The following is a 6,165-nucleotide window of genomic DNA, read 5'->3' on the forward strand; positions in this document are numbered from 1 at the left end:
CATGCCCTCCTCCTGGGCCCTGGTGCTGTGGCCTCCCCGGGCTCCCTGAGGGGCGAGCAAGGGTGTTGTCAGCAAGGGTGGTGCTGCGGGCGCATAAAGCCAGCAGCAGGGGATTGAGCAGGCTCTGTACACACTCCCTCCCTCCCACTGATTCCCCAGAAAGCCCGCATGTGTAGAGAAAAAGAGAGAGAGAGAGAGTTAGGGTCTTGCTCTGAATTAGGCTTTGGCTTAAGGGAATGTTGTGGCTGGTTTGATCTCCTACCCAGAGCACTAAAACTTTCTCCATATCAGCAATAAGGCTGTTTCACTTTCTTATCATTCGTGTGTTCATTGGAGCAGCACTTTTAATTTCCTTCAAGAACTTTTCCTTTGCGTTCACAACTTGGCTGGCTGTTTGTCACAAGAGGCCTAGTTTTAGATCTATCTTGACTTTGGACACGCTTGCCTCACTAAACTTAATCAGTTCTAGCTTTTGATTTAAAGTGAGAGACGTGAGACTCTTCCTTTCACTGGAACACTTAGAGGACATTGTGGGGTTGTTAACTGGCCTAATATCAAGATCGTTGTGTCTCAGGGAATAGGGAGAGGGATGGGGGAACGACTGTCAGTAGAGCAGTCAGAACACACACATTTATCGATTAAGTTCACTGTCTTATATGGGTGCAGTTCGTGGAGTTCCAAAACAATTGCAATGGTAACAGTGGCATGGACACATATACACTACCAAACATAAAATAGATAGCTAGTGCGAAGCAGCTGCATAGCACAGGGAGATCAGCTCGGTGCTTTGTGACCACCTAGAGGGGTGGGATAGGGAGGGTGGGAGGGAGGGAGACTCAAGAGGGAAGAGATATGGGGACATATGTATATGTATAACTGATTCACTTTGCTATAAAGCAGAAACTAACACACCACTGTAAAGCAATTATACTCCAATAAAGATGAAAAAAAAAAAAAAAAGAATTACCATTAGTAAGTGCTACCTGAAACTACAATAACAATTTATAAAGAGTGAGCCTCTACTTCAAATTACAATAATAAAATTCTTCCTGGAAAAAAAAAGATCACTGATCACCAAAACAAATATAATAATAATGAAAACATTTGAAATATTGCAAGAATTACCAAAATGTGACACAGAGACACGAAGTGAGAAAATGCTGTTGGAAAAAACAGCACTCATAGCTCTGCTTAATGCAGGGTTGCCATAAAATTTCATTTGTTAAAAAAAAAATAATATCTGCAAAGCACAATAAAGTGAAGTGCAGTAAAAGAGGTATGCCTGTATACAATAAAGTTCCTGTTTGCATGATACAAAATGACAAGGAGGCCAGGCTAAAGCGTATAAAAAAGGCTCATCATTTTACAGACTTTATTGAGATCATCTGCCTATGGTCTATTTTACAAGGATTTTCTCTAGTCCAGGCAGAGGATGCTCAGAAGACTAGAATTCCAATCCCACTCCTGGGGCTGCACTTCGCAGGCCTGTGGTCCAGGGCCTGACTCCCATCAGCCCTGTCAGTGCAGCTGCCGGCCCACCTGTGAGCTCCAGAGGCAATCCACCCTTGTCGCCCAGGTGTCAGCAGCCACGGGGCTTGAGGAGACCACTTGGGGTGAGGAGAAGTCTTTGTCCCTCTGCTTCTGAATTCCTTTCACAAAGGAAAGGTAAGCCTCCTCTGGGACAGACCCTTTCCAAAGGTAACTGACAGCCAATGCTATTCACAGGTACACGGGACATTTCTCTGTTGCAAATACAAATTTGGCGTAAGTCCCACTTCAGCGGCCCTGCAGGAGAGGTGAGTCCTTGAAGGCAGGCACTTCTCACAATGCTCAGCCTGGGATCTTGCTCACAGGACAGGTACAAACATGAAATCAATGAAGTGAGGTTTGCTTTTAGCACCTCTGCATCCTATGTCTCGAGGATTCCACTGCCTACTCTCCAGGGCCTGGGTCCTAAAGACCATGCCCACCTTCTGGATTTCTACCACACCCTTCCCTAAGCTCTGCTACCACCAGTGTCTCTCACATAGGATCATTTCTTCCTGTAACAGAATAAGCGCTACCTCAGAAGCTAGGCGGGAAAGTGTTCATAGCTAATAAGTAACCGGCAGCAATGGATGTGCAGGACTCCATGAGCATCCCACACTGGGCACAACTCAGAGATAAGATACTCTGCCCACTGTAGAGAAAACAAGCTCGTGCGTATATTTTTCTAATTGAGCAAACTTTAACTGACACTTAAATTGTGGTACAGAAATATATTTCAACTGATTTAAATCCAACACCGTGAGGGGAGAAATTATGGTACCAAAAATTCCCTCTTCAATAATACTAAGATTAATTTATATCGCTATTCAATCTACAGTTTTCTCTTTTCTAGGCTTTGCTGCATACCAATGTGTGCAGTTTTTCAACATTAGATAGAATTCCTGAACCTGTTAGGAAAAAATCAGACTTTGAGCCAACAAATGTTATCATACCTCCTAGGATATCTACTAGGATTTTGTTCAAGAAAAAAATTCACTCTGAACATTAGTCCTCAAAATAGGACACTGAAACATTAGGTTAACTAACTACAGAAGTTAATTAGGTTAACTTCTGTGCTAACTACAGAAACAAGCTGATCACATCGATTGAAAGCTTCTTAAGTGAAACTTTCAATCAACAACATGCTTAAGTCAAAACAGTATTCCAGCCACTTGATTACAAGCAAAGTAGATTTTTTGTTTAGAAACACTAAAGAAGTGTGGTTCATTTGTAAATACAGAAGAACAAAACATCACTGCATCAACCCAAAAAGAATCAAAACAACATTTTGAGGACAAGAAGAAATACAAAATTTAGTCAACTTTGCTGTTCTTCTTGGCTGCAAATGCCACAATATCTGCAAACATAGCTAAAAGATGCTAACTCTTGAAAGCCTATATTTCCAGGCATTTCTAACTGACTATTGGAATTCTGTATGTTATGTTTTATGAAGACCATTCTGCTTCCCTGTGTATATATCTGAATAACCTGGACAGCTCTCATTCTAGCAGTCATTCACTTGATCCTATGAAGCCATGGTGAAGGGAACATCACACTGAGAGACACAGATGAAGTCAGAACACTATCATATGCATCACAAAGTCACAGGATTTTAAGTCACAAGGTGAAAAAGACATTGATTCTGCTTTAAACCAAAGTTTACAAGAAACTGTCACTGGAAATTCATGGAAATGGCTGCTAATGTAAAACCTAAAGTGAATGATCCAAGCCAGCTTGACTTACTGAATCCAGTACAGCCTTTATGCTAAATCTCCCTGCTCATAAACTCGGTGATAAAAATAAATAAATAAATCCTTGCATACCACTACTTCACACGTTAGTAAAGGCACAGTGCTCATGAGAAGCTAATCTCATATACTGGGAAGCACAGGATGGCAAATGGTTTCTGTACAGTCATGTCAGTACATCTACATCCCAATCTACAACACTCTATGGGTCATCCTTGATAATCAACTAATGAAGTTTATTTTGTCACTATCTTCCAAAAGAGCCCATGCCACTTACAAGGAAGCCAAATTCTCTTAACCTTAAATGAATATTAAGCCCAAGATCTACCCCAGCTTCCCCTATGGGTAATAAGATTAGTATAAATCGGGCTTCCCTGGTGGTGCAGTGGTTGAGAATCTGCCTGCTAATGCAGGGGACACGGGTTTGAGCCCTGGTCTGGGAGGATCCCATATGCCGCGGAGCAACTAGGCCCGTGAGCCACAACTACTGAGCCTGCGGGTCTAGAGCCTGTGCTCTGCAACCAGAGAGGCCGCGATAGTGAGAGGCCCGCGCACCACGATGAAGAGTGGCCCCTGCTTGCCGCAACTAGAGAAAGCCCTCGCACAGAAACGAAGGCCCAACACAGCAAAAATAAATTAATTAATTAATAAACTCCTACCCCCAACAGCTAAAAAAAAAAAAAAAGATTAGTATAAATCCACAGTGTAACTGTGTATTGCTTTATTTGAGGGGTGCAGGGGAGACACCCAGGTAAGAAAAAAATCAATTAAAGGACTAGGAATGTAAGGAGCAATAATGTTAAAATAGTAAAATACAAAAAATGAGTAACTGCAATCATTTTCTTAGGAGGACTTGATTCGTGGAAGAAAAACTAATTGGTTTACGAAAAACATCTGTATGAAGTAGAAATTGGTTTCAATAACATTAGTAGAGAATACATTCTAGAAAGTAACAGTAACTAGAATGTACAAATTCTGACCGCAATTTAATAGAACAATCCCAGATGGTTAGGCTGAGGCCAGCACCTAATGAGGACAAAACCTCTGTCTATGGGAAATTTTGGTTGATACCTGGAGAAATATTACACTGTGCATAAACCAAAGTGAATTGTTTTCACAAGTGTTATAAAGTTTCATATAGTAACGGGTTTTTCTATATGCACTTCAGTTTCACAGCAAGAGTGGTATAGAATACCTAAACACACAAGAGACCATTCATGCAAGATATCTCACTCCTTGGTATAGTAACGCATACAATCCAAAATGATTACACTGTCATCACATCTAGGGCTTTCTGCAACAAGGTAGTGGTTGTAGAAAGCATGGACCTCAGTATCAGCTGCGGGCCCAGCCATCACCTTCTTCTATACGTTTTCTTTTTGCATTTTTACTTCATTTTTCTTAATTCTGCTGTTATTACCGTTTCTTAGCAAAACTGGTAAAAACAAAACTGTAATCACTGAACATAGCACTCCTCTGGTAATCAAGGCATTTAAAACTTTCAATCTTGTGGGACAAAGAAAGCACTGTTGACAAACAGCGTAATCAAAAATTTTCCTGGCATAAAACCCCACAACTTTCTTAATCAGGTCATTATAAGAGTTCATATGAAGTTTGTTTCAAAGCTACCTGAGAAAATTCTGGTTCTGGAGTGGCGTGAATAGCCCAGTAAGTTCCCTATGATTTCATTCCACTCACTGAATACCCACAAGGATTGAACTGTGTGACATCAATGACAGAACCTAGCACGAGTTCTACTCTCATTAATGACATCTGTGCAGTAACACCATCTTTCACGTAAAATTAGTCCATAACTTCTGGGTCAAGCTCACTCATCAGTATTTCCTGGGTTTGATCTAGCTGACTGATTACTCAGCTCTCTGGAAAATCCAGAGTATACCAATATGAACAGTCAGAGTTCATCCGTCCTATACAATATGCTGTTCCATTGGGAAAAATTATATTTAGAAACTATTTCTTCCTGGAAATTCCAGTGTGGGTTCCCTTGGTGAGAAAGCTTCATGAAATTCTTAGGAGAATAAAAGAAGCTTTGAATTGAATCGAAACCGTTGTAATTTCTAGCAAGCTTCAACAGGGGAACCAGTGCTTTCAGCAGAAGGTGGTACCACACATCTTCAAAATGAAACATCTCTTGGAGACAAAAATGTTATTCTCACTGAACACATAAGCTTCCTGCTTGTCAGTTTTTGCCACACTCATGACTGACCACTAAACATCCTTCAAAAGTATGTCCCACTGGGATCATGGGGTGGTTTGAAGATTCCCCAGATCCTTGGTTTGTGACAGGTTGCTGCCAGGAGAACTAGAAGTCCAGCAGCTTCTTGCTTCCTTCGGAAAAAAAATGTGCGGCTTCCATCACCAGGAGATTAGCAAATAATTAACAACCACAGAAAATCAACTAAATCTCTTCTCCCATTGCTGCCAGTGCCACCAATTACTCCAACTGTGTTACCAAAGTTCAGTCTCCTTTTCTGCTTTAATTTTATATTGACTCTTTTTTAAGGAACGCATTAATAAAATTTACCAGGCCTTTTTTGTTTCTGGAGTGCAGAGAGAGACGAAAGTTGATCACGAGTTTGCTGGAAACAGAGGCAGATAAAATTCAGTGTCTCAGAGTCCCCTGTTTGCCATCAGAGGGAGTAGAGACAGCAGCTAGCTAAGTGAACAACCTGTAATAGGGGCGGAGCGGGTGCGCAGCCGTTAGTGCAACCATTAGTGTGCCACCGTTAGCACGAGACCCGTAGGGCAGTGGTTAGAGGTCCCGCTCTGCCAACAGTCAGCCTGGCAGTGGTCCTTGCGGCAGCAAGTACAGTGAGAAGCAGGTCACAGCCTTCTCCCTGGGGCCCTCCAGGCCCTCTGGCCTCAGGCC

General features: G+C 41.8%; 1 pseudogene; it reads right to left on the bottom strand.

Moving 5' to 3' along the window:
• Positions 1-4,676: 4,676 nt before the first annotated feature.
• Positions 4,677-5,652, bottom strand: LOC101282370 (S-adenosylmethionine decarboxylase proenzyme-like; annotated as a pseudogene).
• Between the last annotated feature and the right edge of the window lie 513 nt (positions 5,653-6,165).

This window comes from Orcinus orca, chromosome 14, assembly GCF_937001465.1.
Source record: "Orcinus orca chromosome 14, mOrcOrc1.1, whole genome shotgun sequence".
Taxonomy (NCBI): domain Eukaryota; kingdom Metazoa; phylum Chordata; class Mammalia; order Artiodactyla; family Delphinidae; genus Orcinus; species Orcinus orca.